This window comes from Protopterus annectens, chromosome 8.part1 (genome assembly GCF_019279795.1).
Source record: "Protopterus annectens isolate FY-2018-M chromosome 8.part1, PAN1.0, whole genome shotgun sequence".
In the NCBI taxonomy this organism is placed as follows: Eukaryota; Metazoa; Chordata; order Ceratodontiformes; family Protopteridae; genus Protopterus; species Protopterus annectens.
Genome location: NC_056742.1, coordinates 407835576 through 407857493, shown reverse-complemented (window position 1 = coordinate 407857493; position 21918 = coordinate 407835576). Strand labels below are relative to the sequence as shown.

The window sequence follows — 21918 nt, the reverse complement described above, 5'->3', positions numbered from 1 at the left end:
GAGGGAAGATATTATGTTTGAAGTGCAAAAACCTCAGTATCCTGCTGAATAGAATTATTACATATGTCTGCTGTCAAAAGGCAGTCCTGCAGGAAGCAAAACACTTCCTCCACTCACAAAAAATACAGTGGGCAGTCCATGTAATTTGAAGCATAGCTGGATACTGAAAAGCTGAGGGAATTCCATTTTTTTAGCTCAGCTGCCTTACTTTCCCGAACACTAATCTAGCTTTCTGAGAAAAGTCTTGAAAAAGAATTACCGTCTTGGCTACACAATGGTTTTCCCTCCTTAGCTTCAAAACTAACCATGTATCCTCTTCACTGACTAACATGAAAATAATCTCTCTAGGTTGGCCGCTTTTGGAAGGAGCTCATAAAAAATGGTGCAGTCTTTATGTTTTTATGGGAGCGGCAGCTAAATGATTTAATGCTTCTGGTAAGTTTTTTTTTTTCCCAAAAAAAAAAAAAAATGGGCTATATTACCCTTTTCTGTGCCCTCTCTTAGGCCCACCAACCTTAAGCTGTTATGGCAACCACAACAATTTAATGCAAGTAGCCTGGCTTTTAGCACTTGCAGCTCCTGATTTTGTTTCATGATGACTGTGGAGTGCTCTTGCAGGCTGGAAACATGGAGATTAATTGCTGACTTTGCAACACATGCATTGAGTGTCTTCTTAAATTGTTGATTTTCTTTTTTCTTCCAAAATAAGTGCTGCAAGGCTTACTGTGTGATCATAGCTGTTAAGTATTTCTCGCGTAACCCAAAAGGAGGATCTGTAGAAGCTTCCAATGGATCCAATTTCTTGATCTGATCAAATACTTCTGATCAACAGGCTTGTAGTAATAACAGCACAACATATTGCTAAATACTAATCAAGACCTCCAGCAGCCATTATGTTTAATAACTGTACCACGGAGTTTAGCAGGAAGGTTGTTCATGACATAATGCCCAGGCTCCACCTCTGAGTATTATGCACCATGACAAAATAATGAAGTGCTACTTTTACTGCATGTTGAGAAGACCGAATTGCTAGGGGCTGTATGTCAGTAAGACATTTATAAGTGCTTCTTACCTTCTGTAAATGTCTTTCACCTCATTCGATTTGCACTTCAGGGTGGTCAGCTGGCCTAGTGAGACTAAGAAGTGGAAAGCAGGAGGAATGCCGCAGCATCATCAATGCTGCTCATAGGAGCTGCCATTTGCAGGAGGAGTGCTGCAGCATCATCAGTACTGCTCATAGGAGCTGCTGTTTGCAGGAGGAGTGCCACAGCACTACCAGTGCTGGGTCATAACATCTGCTGTTTGCAGGAGGAGTACCACAGCATCACCAGTGCTGCTGTTTGCAGGAGGAATGCCACAGCATCATCATTGCTGTTCATGGGAGCTGCTGTTTGCAGGAAGAGTGCCGCAGCATTATCAGCGCTGCTGTTTGCAGGAGGAGTGCTGCAGCATCATGAGTGCTGCTCATAGGAGCTGCTGTTTGCAGGAGGAGTGCCACAACATCACCAGTACTGCTCATAGGAGCTGCTGTTTGCAGGAGTAATGTCGCAGCATCACCAGTGCTGCTCATAAGAGCTACTGTTTGCATGAGGAGTGCCGCAGCATTAGCAGTGCTGGTCATAGCATCTGCTGTTTGCAGAAGGAGGGCCGCAGCATTACCAGTGCTGCTCATAGGACCTATTGTTTGCAGGAGGAGTGCCACACTGCCACCAGTGCTGCTGTTTGCAGGAGGAATGCTGCAGCATCATGAGTGCTGCTCATAGGAGCTGCTGTTTGCAGGAGGAGTGCCACAACATCACCAGTACTGCTCATGGGAGCTGCTGTTTGCAGGAGGAATGTCGCAGCATCACCAGTGCTGCTCATAAGAGCTACTGTTTGCAGGAGGAGTGCTGGTCATAGCATCTGCTGTTTGCAGGAATGCAACCATTACCAGTGCTGCTCATCGGACCTACTGTTTGCAGGAGGAGTACCACATCACCAAGTGCTGCTGTTTGTAGGAGGAGTGCTGAGGCATCACGAGTGCCAGTCATAAGAGCTGCTGTTTGCAGGAAGAATGCTGCAGCATCACCATTGCTGCTCATAGGAGCTGCTGTTTGCAGGAGGAATGCTGCAGCATCACCAGTGCTGCTCATAGGAGCTACTGTTTGCAGTAGGAGTGCTGCTGTTTGCAGGAGTGCAGCAGCATCACCAGTGCTGCCCAAAGGAACTGCTGTTTACTTCTTGGTGAACTCTCACCTCCCTTGATGTGTTTAATGATATTTGCTTGAGTGGGAATGATGGGGAAACTGCAAAAAAAAAAAAAAATCTTACTCTCTTGGTTGCCCTACCACCATATTTTATCTGCTAATGCCTCCGTCATTGATTTCAAAGCTGTGACACTAGGCATGCCACATCACACTGTTTTCAATTCCTAAAAGGAGGGGGAAGTAGGCATTGCCTCATCATTACTTACTGACACCCTCTCAGCTTTCCAGTGCATGGGCTGCTGCTTAAACCCAGGTCATTGGGCTCATAGTTGGAGCTTTATCCCTTTAAAATATTATTGACTACCTATGAAAGTCTACATTTATCATCACTGAACAGATGGCCAAATAGCGGGTCTTCCTTGAAACATATTAACAAGACTTTCAAGGAATGATAAGAATACTTAGATATGAAACAAAATTAAGACTGCCGTCTTACCCTTAGGGGTCTCATTGTAGCTAAGTGCTTACTTTGACTACAACACAGTATAGATTAGTACAGAGACTTATAGAGGTAGCATGCTTGCCCTGAGAAAGGATGTTACCTTTTCTGGAGATATTTTAGGTAATTATTCATAGAATCTCATTCTGGCCTTGGAGTAACAGTCCTAATTTTGACTGTAGGTTCACAGATTGTTACTAGGCTAATGACCACTAGGGCCCTAAAAAGCATAGCCCTGCACCCCAAACAATTTGGGTCCCTAGTTTCATGGGGGGCGTGTTAGTAGGCAGTTAGCTAAGGATTTCTAGGGAGTTGTTAGGATAGTACATTTCTTATTGACAATCTCTATCCCTAAGCGACATTGTTAATAGACCAGGGATTAAGTTACGATTTCCCATTTAGTTGTCAAGGTTTTGTTTGAATAGAGTCAGGGATGAATTCTTTTATGTGGATGGGAGCCTATTCCACAGTGCAGAGATCCTTTGGGGACACATCTATCTCTTCAGTACATTCTGTTTATGTCACAAGTGAAATTCAGATCCCTGGATCTAGTATTTCTGATGCTGTTTGTTTTGCACATGTGCAACAGATCAATCAGGGGTAGGTCTGAGCAAGCCCTGTAACCCAGGCAACCCCCCCCCCCCCCAGCAGCCTGTAGAAGACTGAAAACAGAAACTGAGCCTTTAGGTGATCAGTGTAGGACAGGGTATTCATGCCCTGAATTCTTCTGGTGAGAAACCTTTGTGGGAGTTCCAGTTGTTACAGTTGTTTAGGTACATGCCAAAGAGGGCATTGTATTCAATGATGGCTCTGATAAGAGCCAAGTAGAGTGGAACTGTAACTTCCTTAGGCCTGGTTGTTATGCCCTTACCTATAGGTTTGGTGAGATAGAATGCTTTTCTTATTATCTTAGCTACGTAGTGGTCAAAGGCCAGATTCCTGTATACATGTGTTCCCATATCCATTACTGTTGGGTCAACTCTTAGGGATGTTTTTATAGATGGAATAATTAACTTGTATTGACAGTTTCCTGAAAGGCATTATAATGCATTTTGTTTTTACATTGAGTTTTAAGTATTGACTTTGGCACCAGTTATTTCTTTGTGTTAAACCCACTTGCAAGATATTTGTGTCTTGGAGAGAATGTGTAAAACCTCCCATGTTGCAGTAATCACTGAACTTGGTGAGCCAGAGAAATTTAACATTAGCCTTGACTTTTGAGAAGTAGATGCCAGGGCCTGCACAGAGCCCTGGGATACTTCACTGGTGAGTGATGTCTTGCTAGAGGTGGTCTCATTGATCTTGATTACTTGGATCCTGTCTGTGTGCCAGGCAGCTATCCAGCAGGTTACATAAGGCTTTATGCCTAGCTCACATAACTTGTCAACGATGCCTGAGTGAGGTATTGTATCAAATGCCTTAACCAGATCAAGATGAGCAGTATGTACTGTTTTACCCTCATCCATTGCCTTGGTGACCTACTCAGAGATGTCTATCAGGTTAAGTAGGCATGTCCTTCCCTTAACAAAGCCAAATTGTGATGGGTCCAGTGTCTGTATTGCCAGTGTCCTTGTTTATCATTTACATAAGTGGTTCCATAGCTTTATACATTAGGCTTGCTAAACTGATGGGTCTGTAGTTCCCTGTGTCGGTTGGTCCACCTTCATGTAGAGGAATAACTGTTATAGTCCTCCATTCACTTGGAACATAGCCTGTTTCTAGGCTGTAGTTGAAGAGTAACTCAAGTGGCTCTGATAGGTCAGTTTTTAGACTGTTCAAAAGGCAACCAGAGATGTTGTCCAGACCCATGGAGGCAGTGTTCTAGGCTTTAGCAAGTACTACCAGCATCTGGTCCCTTCTGATAGCTGGGGGAAGTGTGTTGGATGGGAATTTCACTTAGTGGAGCTGGGAGTGATTGGAGGGTGAAGTATGAGCTGAATTTATCAGCCGGTAGATTTGCTATGTCACCCTGACTGATGTTGGTGGTACCATTCACCACCATTTCAGCACACTGTTGTGTGTTACCTCTAAGGTTCTGGACATAGCTGAAGAAGGTCTTCTGATTGTCATTAGCCTGTGAGACTATAATAACCTCATAGTTGTCACTAATGGACTTAATTAAACCTGTTAGTTTCGTTTAATTGCATAATAGAGCACTTGTCTTTAGGGGAGTTGCTTTTCCTGATTTTGGCCGTGAGTTTTCTTCTTTTATTATATACTCTGTTTAGGTGAGGATTCCACCAGTGGGGTTTACTTTTAGTGTTTGCTTTGGGTTTATTTCAGAACTCTTTATGTAGTCATTCATGTTTGTATAGTGACTCTGTGTATAATCTATGCATAGGTAGCTGTGGTCTCAGAACTGGGGGAGCCTTAAATTTTGACTAACAGTCACTTAATGGGATGTAGTTTGCCTTTGAATAGTTCCTAACTCTTACTGGTTTAGCTGGATTTTCGGGGTTGATTTTTCCTTCAAGTGATACAATTTTGTGATCCAGACTCACTAGTAAGGACTTGATACGTGGTGGGGTGGACACTCTCATGTTGGTTAGTACCATTTCCAGAATGTTTGATCCTCTCATTGGAGTGTACACTATCTGCTCCAGGGTGTTTGTGTTAATAAAGTCAAGGAAGTATTGTGCCTGTGAGTTTGAGGCAGTGTACATTTACTAGTCTATAGCTGAGTATTTAAAGTCATCCATGAATAAGGTATTTGGTTGGATGGTGAGAGGCTCTAGTAGGTTTAAATAAGAGTCCTGAGACTCTAGGTACATAGATGGCAACCTATAGCTAGCCATGACATGGAGAGGGAACTTAACTATGGTGATTTGCATGTGGACGAGCTCCATGGTATTGTCCTGTTTAACCAATCTGGAGATATGTTTATTGCTAACATAGATCAAAACACCTCCACCTTTGGCCCCAGTCTGTGCTACTGTTATTGCACTAAATGTTTGGAAGCCATTGTAGCCTTGCACTTTTGGAGCTCTTTCTACAGCTCCAAACCAAGTCTCAGTCATGGCACGGATGTCTACATTCTCCAGATTGAGGAGGGCTTGAAGGGTGTATAGTTTTTTGTTTAGGCTCTGGGCATTGGGCAGTAACACCTTAGGGTTGTTTGCAGACTTTTTCACTACATTAGTGGTTTTGTGTTTTATGGCATTGCTTAAAAAAGGCTGTAAAGGGTGGATAAAGTTTTAGCCACTATCTGAATGCCTGGGAGGACAGATGCAACCCATCCTTGACAAACCATTGTGACCTTTTGACCATGTTCTCCCATGCTGACAGATATTGGATCCCAAGGAAACAGACTGAAAACCTTCGCCCGGACGGCAAGTGCAAAGGCCCAAACAAACACAGTAAATAAAAAGAACGACCAGCACCAAATGGAGAAATATCCGCTTTACTGTAGACAGACTGGTTTTGGCCCCAAAAGAGCCTTTATCAATGTCAAAATGAAGTGGGTTAAAACCACCCACTTATAAAAAACTGAAGCACCACCAGATAACCAATGAATCACAGTAGCTCATAAATAATTCATTAAATGCAGCAGAACTACTGAAGAAATTTTCGAAAACAAATATCCTCCACCAGTAATAAATGACCATATCACAACAATTATATACACAAAAGCAAAAACAGACTATGCAGACCATGGGACTTTTTTCTACAAACATTATTGTGACCTCGTGAATATATCTTTTTGATATTAAAATCTTATTGTTTCAGCTATACAATTGTTTTTTATTTGCTAACTGTAAGCAGGATATTAATATTTATGGAAGGTTGATGTGTTTTTGAACACAGTCTTTGCTTTTATTTTTGAGTAAGGTTACATATGCAGGGACACTTGACTTTTGAAACTGTGTATCTGTGTTTGTCTTTAATGTTATACATGCTATACTTGTTTACTGTTGTTCCAGTTTCTTTGGATGTTTAGGTGACATCGTCCTTTTGTACTAAGGTCTCAATTTTATACAATTTGCCTAAACTATTAAGGTGTTTTTTGATTATGATTCATATTTTGTTGACTACCTACATGTTTTTTGTTCATTTCAATTAGTTTTATGTCAAATTGACAATTTTTATACGTACACCTAGTTACATCATTAAGAGTTTTGCTCTAAAAAGTTATTGGGTGTTTTGTATTATACAAATGACAGTTATTGGTTATATAACATGGACCTTCTAACTATTTTAAGAGGTCTTTCAGCTGATAAGGAGGACATTGACATTTTTGAAACTAACAGAACCCAAACACATGTGGGGAATTCTGAAACTAGGGAAAATGACTGTTGTAAAGCTTTCTTTGATAATCTTTTTAAAAATATGAAAGCTTTAAGGTCATGTATGTGTCATGTTAAGCTTTTCAAAGCTTATATAGAAAAAGGTATTGCACCTCGGGGGTTAAGAATTAGGTTTAAACCCCTGGTGGACCAACTGGACCCCACTTTGCTCACCGCTTGGTCTAACACACAACAGAATTCTTCCATGGAATTTGTTAAAATACTAGATTCATTTTATGAATGTAGAGCTGAGAGTCTTATTTCAGATGTTACCAAAATTTGTCAAGAAGCCACTAAATTTGAAAATTCACCTCTATATAAGGATCATCTTAAAAAGCTCAGTGGTGATTTGTTAAATTTTGAAAAAGAATTAAGGGAATGGAAAATCAGTAAATACAATAGGGACTGTCTGGATTATAGTGAGGGTCGACCCTTTGAAACCAGAAAGAATGTCAAATTTGCTAGGAAAGAGGGTTTTACCCTGGGGCAGAAATGTAATAGAAAATCCATTTTAAAGACATCTAATAGTGAAACATCAGGGGATGAAGGGTCATCCCATACAGACACAGAAATGGACACTACCCAAACATCACCAGCATATAAATGTAGCCTTTCTAATGAGAATGTAATGGGGGTGGATCCTAACCCTTTTGGGGGAAGAGAAAACAGGGGGGGGACGTAAACACAAATCTAAATGTCACCTCAGGCTTAACGATTTAGAGCTTGTTACAAATTTTGGAACCCAAGTCGATACAAACAATGTCATAAATATTTAATTTGTGGTGTTATCTGTACTTGAATATGTTGTATTAAATAAGGGGCTTAACTTTATTCCTGGCTTTTTTGTTTCAGAAAGCAGTTTTGTGGAAGATTTGTTATCTTTCTGCAGATTACTTAATCTTAAATTGTTTTTTTAAGGATTCTGATGATACCAGAGGCCCTAATGAGGCTGGTTTTAGGTTTCATCCTTCTAATTTTATGCCACCTATGAACAAACGTGGAAAATTTTCAAAAATGTATACTGAAGGAGTTGCATTTTGGTGGTGATTTTCAGGATGCTTTATTACCTAACAATTTAAATCTGCAGGAAATGTCTACTTTAAAGAATCTTTATAACAGTAAACATTTGGTCATCATTCAGACGGATAAGGGAGGGGCTACAGTAGTTATGAATTGGTCTAAATATGAAGCTGAGGCAAATAGACAACTTCAGGATGGCAGATTTTTCCCTACTTTACGATTTAAGATTGAAATTGACAATTTTCTTGATACAGCTGTTGTGGGTATTATTGATGATAAAACCTGTTATCTTAAGGTAAAGGAGCCAGTTCCACAATTTTTGTATTTACTTCCTAAAGTACACAAGATATTGAGTGACCCTTCGGGGCGCCCGAATGTTTCAAGAAAGGGTTCATTAACTGAACCTATATTGATGTATCTTACTAAATATCTTAAACCCTTGTTAACAGCTGTGAGGGCCAGAATTAAGAATACCACTGAATTTTTAAACATCATTAGTGATACACAATTAGATGTTGACTGGCTTCTTTCCACTTTAGATGTAACTTCTTTATACACCAGTATCCCTCATTGGGCTGGCTTGATGGCCTTGGAATTTTGGTTGAATGAACTAACCCTTTACAGCCCTGGGTTCAACACCTTCCTATTATGTTTAACTGAGCATGTGTTGATAAAGAATGCCTTTTATTTCAATGGTACTTGTTATCTTCAGATGAAGGGTATGGCTATGGGGGCCTCTTTTGCCCCCATTTATGCTGACCTCTTCATGGGTTATTTTGAACACATTATGATTTATGATAACAGTCACAAGATTTCCATGGAAGAAATTGATATATGGAGGCGTTTCTTGGATGACTGCTGGATGATATGGAGGTCGGATATCATATACTTGCAAGAATTTTTAGAGTATCTCAATGACAACAAATGTGGGATCCATTTTACAGTTAACTATGACAAGAAATCTATCTGTTTTTTGGATGTCATGGCAAATAAACAGGCTGATGGTACTCTTACCAGTTCTGTATATAGGAAACTTCATTCTAACTCTTTGTTACTTGCATCCAGCTGTCATCCAAGATACATTATTCGAAACATTCCGAAATCTCAATACATGCGTATTCAATGTATTTGTTCTAGGGAGGATGATTTACTATGCTACAATGTTGATCTTAAAACTAGATTTATGCAAAGAGGGTATTCTTCAATCCATTTGTCATCAGTTATGAATCAAGTTGATAAAATGCCCAGGCATGAATTGTTGACATATAATCAATATAAATCGGGTGATGACACCCAGGTTAGGTTCATAACTACTTTTGGCAGAAACACCCAGCATTTGGTTAATCTTGTACAGAGACATTGGGATATTTTATTAGCGGATGAACATCTTGGACAGATTTTGGATGATAGGTGTGTATTTTCTTTTCAAAGAGGGGTCACCTTGGTAGGTCACTTGAGTTTTTATAAACGTGGTATCCCTGCCCAATATTAAATCCCAACATACTCTGGATGGCACTACTTTGATGAGGTGTTTCCCTTGTGGTCATTGTAGCTTTTTGTAAACACGTGGTAAAAACCAAGAAGTATAGCAGTAAAAATACATCACGCGTCTTTGAAATTAACTCATTGACTAATTGTAGTAGGGACTGGGTTATTTATTTGGCCACTTGTAATTGCTCTGCATTCTATATCGGACAAACTCCAGACCAATGAAGCTACGCATTTCAGAACATCTTAGTAATATGAGGAACAAGGTCATTACTAATGCTTTATATAAACATACCCTTGTGCATAGTACTTGTTTTCGCTTCACTACTGTTGATAAAGTAGGTGGACACAAATTTATTAAAGCCAGGTGGCATGAGATGTTAACTAGGAAGGAAAAAGTTTGGATTATTAGACTTTTTCCACCAGGTCTAAATGAACAGCTATAGGAAATGTTCCATGTTTCATGCATCATTTTTGCTTTTGTATTTATATTTGTTGTGATATGGTAGGAAAATTTCCATTTTTGCTTTTGTATATATAATTGTTGTGATATGGTCATTTATTATTGGCGGAGGATATTTGTTTTCAAAAATTTCTTCAGTAGTTCTGCTGCATTTAATGAATTATTTTTGAGCTACTGTAATTCATGGTAGAAAATTTTCCATGTTTCATGTATCATTTTTGCTTTTGTACATATAATTGTTGTGATATGATAATTTATTATTGGTGGAGGATATTTGTTTTCAAAAATTTCTTCAGTAGTTCTGGTGCATTTAATGAATTATTTATGAGCTACTGTGATTCATTGGTTATCTGGTGGTGCTCCAGTTATTTATAAGTGGATGGTTTTAACCCACTTCATTTTGACATTGATAAAGGCTCTTTTGGGGCCGGAACCGGTCTGTCTTCAATAAAGTGGATATTTCTCCATTTAGTGCTGGCCATTCTTTTGATTTACAGATATTGGATCCCTCCAGGAGTGACTCCAGAAACTAAGCCAGTTATTAAAATTAATCATTTTATGTTCATAATGGTGGCGCCATCTTTGGTGAAGGTAGAATGCTGCTCAATTCAAGACTCATACCTACCTTTTGACATATTCCAAGAGATCCATTAGGTCTGTTTTCATATAGTCCAGTGAGATATGTCTCAGGTCATTTACACCCACATGGACTAGAATCATATTGTTACTTGGGGGTGCAGTAACTTGGGTGCATGCACAATATTGAAGATCCTGGCCCCAGGTAGGCAACTAACCATTATTTTCTCCTTGTCCAAACCTGTGAGTGGGGCATCTGTGTGTCACACAATTGAATCCCGAATGACAACAGTATTAAGTAAAGTGTGTGCTTGCCTAATGGGCTTTGCACTGTGAACATTGTTAAGTGTAGGCTTATGTGAGATGTTTCATGTTGCTTTTGTTGTGTGCTTCAGTGATTGCTGAGGAGCAGTGTTGCCATTAGGTGGCTTTGGAAGTCTTCGAGAAATGGGAAGATTTCTTTTAAATGCCTTAGCATAAGACAATCTGTGTTTGTGGTGAATGGTATGTGTGAGGGATGTAGTGTAGGTATTCCTAACAACCTCGTTTGTATGTGAGATTTTTGCTCCAAGGAAGTTGTGTATTTTCATCTCTCACATACTATCTATTTTTTTTAATGATTAACTGGTTGTCTGAAAACATGAGACAATTGCTACATTGTCTTAGGATGCCCAAATCTACCAAGAAGGCCACAGGCACATTTGGAAATTGCATATCCATGTTGTCTGGTCCTGTAACAGGGTTGGCTGTTTAGGAATAATAATTGGGTTTAGCAGGGGTCTACTAGGGTAGTTTCTGGGGTTAAGGGCAAATGTCATATAATGCTAGGATATGGTAATGCTATTCAATACACAAGCTAGCTTCCCTAAGTTTATTTATGACAATATCACACTGTTTAACAGGTAACAGATCTAATCCTAGCTGTAAAGGTAAATTTTACTTTCTAGGTGTTTGCTACTATACAGGGCACTGATAACTGCTGCGGCCTGATGAGCAGCTCTATGCAGAGAAAAAAAGCTTAAAAACTGACTCCTATGCCTTTCAGCAATAAATAACCACACATTGAGCTTCCTGCCATGCTTTCCAACTCACAGAGACTAAGTAAACACCTTCTGCCACAAGATGTCTGCTCTGGAATCTGTTAAAGTACAACAAAAGCAGCTCTCAAGTGTAGATTAAACAACAAACTATGTCCCTGACTAATTTGCCCTTCTGCAAAGAGGTTTGGAGGAACACAGACTAGAAAAGCCAACAAACGGAGAAATTACTATTTTTGCAACAAAATTACATAAATGCTTTAAAAATATTCAAAGACAGTAGGAATCAGTGCAGCTTGGCTTGTTCTGGATGTAGTTGAAACACTAGAAAAGTGTTGCAGACTTCTCTGTAAATGAACAAAGAGCCTAGCAATTTGTCTGATTTGTAGTAGACAGAAAAGGTAGAAAACTGATTCTTATGCTACCTAGCCAATAAAAAGATGCACACTGAGCCTCCTCTGGTGTTTCCCAACTCAAAGAGCCCAGGCAAACACTTTCTGCCACAATATGTCTGACCCTGGAACCTGTTAATGTAAAAGCAAAGAAAAAACAGCTTTCAAGTGTTCATTTTGCTTTTTCTTTGCCCTCCTTAGCATATGGAGTTTTGCCCTTTGGTGAAGCTTTGCCTCATATGATGAAAGATGTATCTTTTGTAATTTAGTATATTTTAGGCATTTTGTCGCATGCTAAAGTGAATCCATTTACCCACCTCAGTGGAAACCAAACATAATGCAACATGTGAAACTAAAATCTTGAAATGGCTATGAAACCTTATATGTGGCAACTGTGTATTAAAAGACCATTAGACAGTCTCCTTTTGAATCTTTTGACAACTTTTTTAGAAAACTGATATAGGTAGCTACAAAATACACTTAAGACTGCCATATTACTGGTAGAAGTTTTGTGCAGGAAAGTTCTTTGACCATAACAAGTGGCTCCTTTCAGCTCATAAAGTTTTTGTCTTGCTTTATCTGAGGTGACAGAATGTTACTTTTCTGCAAGGATTTTACTTCTGACATAATGATAGCTGACTAAAGATGCATTCTGGATATATACTGAGTTATCTACCATGAACAAAGTCATATATTTACATCTAATGGAAATTTGTGCACAATGACCACTTGGCATATTATAACACCTACTAGTATAGGTCTGTACGTCTTAAGCAATTTGATATTTTGAGGTATGATTTTTGATCAAAGCTGGATTGAATATTCATCTGCAAAACCCTCTTTAGGTTTCATTGTTATGTTCAGAGGTAATGGAATAAGCTGCATGTTGAATTCTGAATGCTTTCTTTTTTCACTTTATTAATATTTCAGATGCTGAAAAATATCACTTCCAGGGAGTGATAATTACTGGTTTTAGTACTTATGTTAAAAAAATATGTTTATAATTGTACATATCCTGTATTTATCTTTGTGAGAAGAAGTAAAAAATCTGCATGTTCTTTGTGAATTGAATCCAAAGACATTTGCAGTAGGGATGCTGTAAAATTACAGTAATAAAAGTAGCAACTTGAAAGGCGAAACATGGGCTTTGTCTTTAATTCTGAAATAAAACAAGTACTAGATACAGCTCCGTTGATACAGATACTGTTTGTGTAGAATGTGATTGGAGGGTACTTGTCTTGGAGTGAGACTGAAAGTGGGTGGACTAACAGAAATTTGTTTGTGGCTAAATAAATAAACAATCCCTAATTGTAAGCACAGCTGATTCACTAAAGCAAAGTAAAGGACAGTTCTCTGGAAACAAAATTAAATGTTGAATATTTTTTATGTTTGACTTTGTTTCTGTTTGTACCAAAACTAACAGAAAACAGATAAAAAGTTAATTGCCTTTTGATTAACTTTTTTTCCATTTCCATTGAACAGAATATCACTAAGATTGTTATTAGAGCTTGAAAAACTAATAACTCTAACCTTGTATTCCACGAGGGAATGGATACGTGGCAACAATTATGTTGATTTTCGTTAAGAATTTCAAATAAGTTAAGCAATACGTAAAAATAAAAATAATGTAGAAATAAATCACTTATTTCCATATTATTAATCCAGTTTTATTCAAGGTAATATGGAAAGAAGTGATTTTTTTCTACATTATTTTTACGTATTGCTTAACTTATTTGAAATTGTTAACGAAAATCAACATGATAATTGCCACGTATCCATTCCCTCGTGGAATACAAGGTTAGAGTTATTAGTTTTTCAAGATCTGATAACAATCTTAGTGTTAGTTGGAAAGACTGCCAAGGGCCTTCTAACCTCATATTTTAGGGTATCAGAAGACGGCAGTTTATCCACAACTGCCCTCCTCGCACTGAGTGCTTAGATTTGATTGAACAGAATATCATATAATTATGCCACATGTACATTTTTATTTAAATCAGTTGAACTAACTGTTGAAATAATAAATATTGATAAAGTAACACATTTTCAGATATAATTGATGAGCCAATGCCTGCTTGCTTCTCCTCGGAGGAATGGTACAGTGTGTCATGTGGCATGCTTAGTGACAGCTGCTGGTGGAGACCAGAAATCAGTGAAATATAAATGATGTATTCATGCTATAAAGGTTCACTTCAGTAATTAGGCCACAAAAAAGCAGATTTTGCCTCCAGAGCTTTGTGTTTTTTTCATGTCTGAATAACACACAGATGAATCAGTGAATGTGCATATAAAAACACAAATGCAGTATTCACACTTTAAAGCATCTCTTCTTCAGATAAAGAATTTGTGGCATGAAACTTGTACATACTTATGAGTGAAGCCTTATGAGTTAAGACTGTAGGACAAAACTATTATTTTAGTTTTCTTTTTTTTTACTTTGTAGCAAAATTTGCTTCTGCAGTTTCTTGATACACTTGGGCTATTTTACGACACACATGTATGATGTGAGTTGTTTTTAAGTTGCATTGAGTGATTAAAGTGTTGCTATTAAAATTCAGAAATACATTTATAAATGGTTATGGTGAAGGCTGAAGCATGTTACCTGAAAGAATAATGATATATATAGACTGCTTCTCATCATAGTCTACTGCTCTTCAAAATGAACATATGAATTTCTTTTAATAATCAGCATACACATATAAAGTCATGTATTGGGCACCATATGTTAATGTATAGGAGACAAACATTGTACTGGGAATGGATACATGCAAACAATCATACACATAAAATGTTTGCGCTACTGCACTTTAGGACACCTGTTTGTTGTCCTTGTTAAACTTAGTTTCTAAATACTTAAAATAATTGCAACATGGAATTCTAGTTCTAAGACTGACCTCTCATATGTCCCTATTTTGGAGGAATGTTCCTATTTTCATTCCTGATTGATGTCCCTTTTTGGAGGCATGTCCCTGTTTTCAGGCTTGATTTGCCCTTCACAAAATTTTCAGAACTACCCTCATCACACGTGAATTTTGAAGCTGTCTAGTACACAGAAAACTGCACTACATGACCAACATACAAGTAGCAACAATAACTTGAAGAAAGAGTCCTTTGAGACTGATGTTGGGAAGTAGTGCCAGCTGTGCCAGGGGGGAGTAGGGCAGTGCATGTGTAACATATGCCAGCATAGGTAGTTGGAGTTTTGTAAAAAAAAAAAAAAAGTGATGTCATTTGAATATCAAACTGATTTGTACAGATGCTTGTGTTAACAATGTAGTAAAGTTGCTTGTGTTAAAAAAATCTACAGTGGGTCCTAATGGACAGAAAAGAAATATACATGTATGTCAAGAATGTATTGTTGAAACTGATGAAATGTATATATTTTAACAGAGGATACTGAAAGAGAGGGGGTTAAGCTCAACCCAGATAACCTTAAGAAAAATAGCCTGAAATTAAATGACTTGGTTTAGGCCGTAAATATTTTATCTCACAGCTCTGAATGCAGCCAGAGATGCAACGTCAGTGAAAAGCCTGGGCTGGAATTCTGCTCTATTGTCCTCAGTGATGAACTAATTGCTACCCTGGGGTGCCAGAGAATGGCTTGCTAGTGTCTGCAGGAAGGGTGGAAGTGAAGAAATTGTTTTACAGTTTCCAGATTAGAGAACAGTAATTCTTCAATCAGTTGGAAAAATATAGTGAGATTAACTAAATGCAGTTTTTTTCTGTATCTGCCTGAGTCTTTCCATCAGTGTTGTTTATATATATATATATATATATATATATATATATTTCATGTGAAGGAAACTCTGGTGTTTATTGTAAATATATATGCAGTATTTTCATGTTTTTTATTTATCATTAAATATATCTAAAACTTTCATTGTGGCTGGTCTTTTAGAAAACATTTAAAGAGGGCACTTGCATTTATTTAGTGGCACTGTGGCTCCACATTCCTGAAAGTCTTGGTGCTTGGTTAAACACTACCATTTTTATAAGTATTAATTCTAATAATTGTAATTGGGTTCCCTGGTAAAAACCATAAAGTAGTTGTCTTCGGGTGTTCTGGTGGCAGCAGATCTGCATTATAGTCTGGGTGGAGGTGGCAGAGGCGGGTAAGCTGTGCTGGCTTTTCCCAAGTGGATGTGTGTGTGAAAATCAAGTGTGTGTGTGTGTGTGTGTGTGTGTGTGTGTGCGTGTGTGCGTGTGTGTGTGTGTGTGTGTGTGTGTGTGTCAGCTACTTTAAACAGAGGCACTTTGAGAACTGATTTTATAGAGATGGTGGTAGAGAACTTGGCTTAGAACACCCAGCTAAGGATTCAGCTCTGTAGTGGTGAGTGGGGAGTCTTATTTGGGCCCTGGGAAAAAGCCCAGCCCCAGAACTGGAGTGTGCATTCCCTGTGTGGTCTTAAGGGAAATTGTACTTGGTGCAGAGAGATGCATCTGAAAATGCTGTGTGTTTCTATTCTTCTCACAGTGAACATTTCACACCCGTGTCAGTGGTGAGAATTGAAGCTCCTTGATCACTGACCAAGAGAAGGGATGTTACAGATATATGCTTTTTGCAGAAGTGGGTAACTCGCTCTTGTCAGTCCCTTACATGCCCTCCCTTGGATATCTAGAGGGCATGCACCTTGGGAAATCTAAGACAGAATAAAAACATCCCAATCCCTCATGTGGATGACAGCACTATTCCCAACTCATAACCTTCATTCTTAGGAACAAATGGGCCTTAAGTCTGTCAGATCCTAGGAGAAAAAAGGTGGTCAGTGGAGTGGCCAGGTGAACTTAGTGGTCAGACAATTACAGGAAGTACAAATAAACAGGTAATCCACATATCTGACAGGTTATTAGAGAGACACCAAGAAGCTATTCTGTAGTAATCATTTTGATTTTGTTAACAGCTAGGTACATATTAATTAATTGTCTCACAGGTATGACAGCATGTACTAAAGGTAGTGATGTACGGTACTGAGCAAAACCCACATTGCTTATTTGGTGATGATGATGTGTTGCACACTTTGTCATGTAGATTGTGTAGTATAGTGTGCTTTGACCGATTATGTGGCCCAGGCACGTATGACTCTAGCCTTGAGCAGTATCCTACCGTCACCCAGAATGATACTGCATTACAAACAAAAAATGAATGACTTCAACAGTTGGCTAAGTTTCTGGTGTCATTCTAGGGGGATCCAGTATCTGTCTGCCTGGGATGACATGATTGACAGACCTCACTGCTTTGCCAGAGATGGCCTGCATCTGTCACCCCTGGGTTTCTGGGTACTGGCTGTCACCCCTATAGTGCCTTTTTTAGGCGTTATTCCAAAGACAAAATGACCACCATAACAGCTATAAATAAATGCAATCTGAGGGTCATGCTGCTCAGTGCTAGAAGTCTAAATCTAAAGATGCACTCACTTGAAGCACTCCTCAAAATGGAGAACATCGACATTTGTGCTGTAACGAAGATCTGGTTTAAAGTGGCAGAAAGCACCCCTGTGCGACCAGGTTATAACTCCTTCTCCACTTTTCGGCCCCAAAACATGGACCATAGCTCCAAAGGCTGTGGTGTCTCCATATTCATAAAGGATATGCACACCTCCAGACTAGTAGCTCAGCATAACGCATCTGAGATATGTCAGGAACAACTAACATTGGGTAAGATGGCGATCCAGGTCATAGCCTGCTATAGGTCCCCAACCATGTCCGTAGACTCTCACTCTATGTTCCTAAGTACCCTGGAAAGGTCCAACCCAACACTCTTATACTAGGAGACTTCAACTATTTCTTCATCAACTGGGAAAACTACTCAAGCACCAATACACTGGCCCAACGCTTCCTGGAATTCATCAATTCCAATGCCCTGGACCACCACATTCTGACTCCCACTAAAGGAAGCAACATCCTTGACCTGGTTATTACTAACATGGGCAACCATTGCTCTATACCAGTAGTCAATCCCTCCATGGTCAGATCTGACCATAAACTAATCACCATGGAAATCCACATCTCACCCACACACCCCTGCACAGGTAACCATCTTGAAAAACATCTCCAAACCTTACTTTGGGCTCCTAAAAAAAAGGTAGCTAACTTCACAGCAACCAAGCCAATGGAAAATAGCTGCATGACTGCTGAATCATGCACCAATGCAGTGTACAAACATGTACATAAATGCATAGAAGTAGCCATACCCAACAGAACCAAGACGCTCCCCTCCAAAAAAAATGAAGCCAATCTGGTGGTCCCTTGCCATTAATAAACTCTACAACAGAAGCAAGATACTGTTGCAGTAAAAAGGTGAAGTCCCAAGACTGGAAAAACTCCCTTATTAGCCTCAACAAAAAGATGATATCCCTCGTCAAATCCTCTAAAGCCAGCTATGAAGGCAGAATTGCGGCAGACACTAAAAACAATCTCAAATCCTTCTATAGTTCTATCAAGAACCTCCATGGCAATACCCAGATTTGCTCTGAGTTACTGCATAATGGTACCTCCTCTACTGAGCCAACAGATATTGCCAACATATTGGCCAACAGATTCAGTGCCAACTTTACCCCTCTCCCCCCCAAAGGACCAATCATAATATCGTAAGAATGCCAGACACCTAGCATTACTGCAGCACAGATTAAAGCTATATTGTCCAAGGTCAAGAATACAGCTTCCATGGGACCCGATAATATCCCTGGCTATGTTCTACATGAACTATAAAGCAAACTGACACCACATCTGTGTAACCTGTTCAGTCACAACCTCACCTCAGGCTTTGTCCCTACCAAATGGCTCACTGCTACAGTCAACCCTCTCCATAAAGGGGGAGCAACTACAGACCCTGGGTATTATCGCCGTATTAGCCTGATGAGTCAGATATGTAAAGCTGTGGAGCGCATCATCATGGACCTGATTAACAAAGATATAGGAAATCTCCAAACTCTAGACCCCATGCAATTTGACTTTGTGATAGGGAGATCATGCCTGCTCAACCTGGTTGGCTTCTTTGAGTCAGTCTCCAGGGCTGTGGATGAAGGTAAGGCAGTGCATACAGCCTACCTCTATCTGGCCAAGGCCTTTGATACCATTCCTCACTCAGGAATTATTGGTAAACTCACCAAACTAGGCATCAGCCCCTAAATCGCTATGTGGGTTGCAAATTGTCTCAAAGATAGAACACACAGAAGTAGTAGACTCCAAGTCAGACTGCTGACCAGTCACGAGTGGAGTCCCACAGGGATCGGTCCTGGGTCCTGTCCTGTTCAGTATCTACTTCTCAGAAGTCCAGGCCAACACAAAGGGACTCTGGCTCACCAAGTTCTCAGATGACTGCAAGCTGGGAGCCATTATTAACTTCCCAAGTGATGCAGACATCCTACAGAAAGGCCTCACTGAGACCAACGACTGGTGTCAAAACCATGTCCTTAAGCTTAATGCCAAAAAATGTGTCATCATGCCCTTTGGTAAAAACTCAGTTCCCACTAATTACCACATTGATGGGAGCCCACTGAACACTGAAAGCATTAGAAAGGATCTGGGGGTGCAGGTTAACATCAACCTCCCCTTCAACCACCACATTGCCACTGTGGTCAGAAAGTCCTTCTGTGTGGTACATCTCATTACCAAGGGTTTTTCATCCAGGAAGAAAGAGGTCATCCTTTCTCTGTCCTCATTGGACCAATCACTGAGTATAATGCCCCATTTGGCATGTACCTCACTAGACACCTACAACAGCTGGAGAGGCCACAGAAGTACCTCTCAAAGAGGATCCTAGACATTAAACACATGTCCTACATGGAAAGACTCAAAATACTCCAGCTATTCTCTGTCTCATATTGCCTACTTAGAGGCAATCTTTGCTTGACTTACAAAGCCATGTCTGACCCAGCTCTGTTAGAAATGCTACATCTAAAGAAATCCCAATGCCTCCACACCACACGCTCCAGAGACCTCAACCTCATTACCACAATCAACAGAACATGCTAGAGGGACAGTTTCCTCACCTAGAGACTGCCCATGCTCTAGAATAGACTTCCCATACATGTCAAGCAGAGCACCTTGCTGTCCCTCTTCAAGAGAAATCTTGATGAGTGGATGGGTATTAGAAAGTTCACCCCGGGGATCACTCCAATGACTCTACTTGATAGAGGCACTGGGAACTAACGTCGGGGTGGCACAATGCCAGAGCACTTCTATGGGCTAGGTTTCTAAAGGCTCCAGGGCCATTAGCCTAGTACACACCTATGAACCATGTAGTATGTATTGATTAGAGCACATTAGACATTGGACTTAACATAAAAATATGCTTTTGGTAAAGCGAGTAATACGTTTACATTATGTTGTACATGTTCTGTGCATTATATCATTGAATATGTAAGTTAAGAGCAGTTTTTTTAAATTAACAGGAAAGATTTATAGCACTACCACACAGCAGTGCTACCTGAAATTTTCTGGATGTATCTTTTAGTGGTCTGGTGCGTGCATTATTGTCATGGAGGGTTTCGCTGTCATCTTAAGGTGATATTTGAAGAAGTTTTATTCCTTGCGAATGCCTGTAATTAGGGCTGTTATGTTTTATCATAGTTATGAACAAAATAGGGGACCATAAAACTTTAAGACATTACTTTTCGATGCTCTATGGTATCTTTTTTGGTTGTTTGATGGTAACTTGTTATGTGAAGGTTTTGCAGCCACAGTAATCTGATTACAAAAAATTTAAATAATGAGTGGCTAGACATAAATCAAAATGTTGACATCCTTCCCTGGTTTCCAACTTTGGCTGCATAAGTTGGTGGGGAATGTTAAAGATTATTGTCCAGCACCACCCAGATCATATGGAAATTATTGGAAGTCTTCTCAAAAAATGGGCGATATCTGTTCCATGTATTTTCTGGGATTCATAGACGGCACATAACAAAGTGCCAGTTAGTGGCAATGCAAAGTGTGCAGGGACTCAGCTGTATTGCATAATTCATTCTCTACTTGGCTGTGAGCCACCCCACAAAGCACACACACAAATATTAGAACTTCATACCCATGCAGCACATCTATGAATCCCAGGCATTGTGTTAGTGCACCAGTAATAGGGGACCATCCCCAAAATATTTGAGAGTTTTCTTCATTTAATACTATATAGATTGTAAACTGTGGAGTTAGTGTATGAAAACTTCTTCTTTCGGCTTTTCCCGGTTAGGGGTCGCCACAGCGGATCATCTATCCACTCATGATTGGCAGTGGAGTTTTACGGTGTCGAGTTGCCAGCCCGGCGCCCAACCATCCACAGAAGGCAAACACATGCACAAACTCACACCTAGGGCAAATTTAGTGTGTCCAATCCACCTACTGCATGTCTTTGGGATGTGGGAGGAAACCCACGCGACCACAGGGAGGACATGCAGACTCAAAAGCATGGTACAAAAACGTGCAGCTAATGAAGACTGATACTCCAATAATGCCCTTTCTAGCTTCTAGTTTATTGTAGTAGATGTACATATTTCCTTAGCTAAATTATATCTAACAGTCCACTATAAAATAAATATACAATTTTTATTGTTTTAAATTATTTTATTTATGTCATTTAAACATAAAAAGTTAGATGGAGAAAAGACCTAACACTCTTTTTGGTCACAGTCCAATCCTTCATTTCTCTTTACTGTCAAATTTAGTGCTCTGTAGTCATCTGGGTGTCATAAACTTGTCAACATGAGACATTCCGGTGACTTCTTATCTCACTTTTTCATTCCTCGCATGCATTAACTTTCACAATTCAGCAACTACACAGTATGCAATCAAAATTGCAGTACTGATAGATGCTGGTTATCTCTTTGGTACTGTGAATGTAGGACCCTGGCTAATGGATTTCATTCTGTTTAATTTTCTGGCTTACATTTTTGATAGTTGCATGGATTCATTTTCCAGTGCTAACACAGTAGTGCAGCACTGAGGGAGGGAGAACCTGAGGTGTCCATTCTTTGGATAAGATGTTAAAC

The 21918-nt window shown here is 39.5% G+C and overlaps 1 protein-coding gene across 2 annotated transcripts in view; it reads left to right on the top strand.

The window, feature by feature from the left end:
• The window catches only part of ADCY7 (adenylate cyclase 7), a 2777509-nt gene that overhangs the window by 2521936 nt on the left and 233655 nt on the right, over positions 1-21918 (top strand). The window lies entirely within an intron of this gene.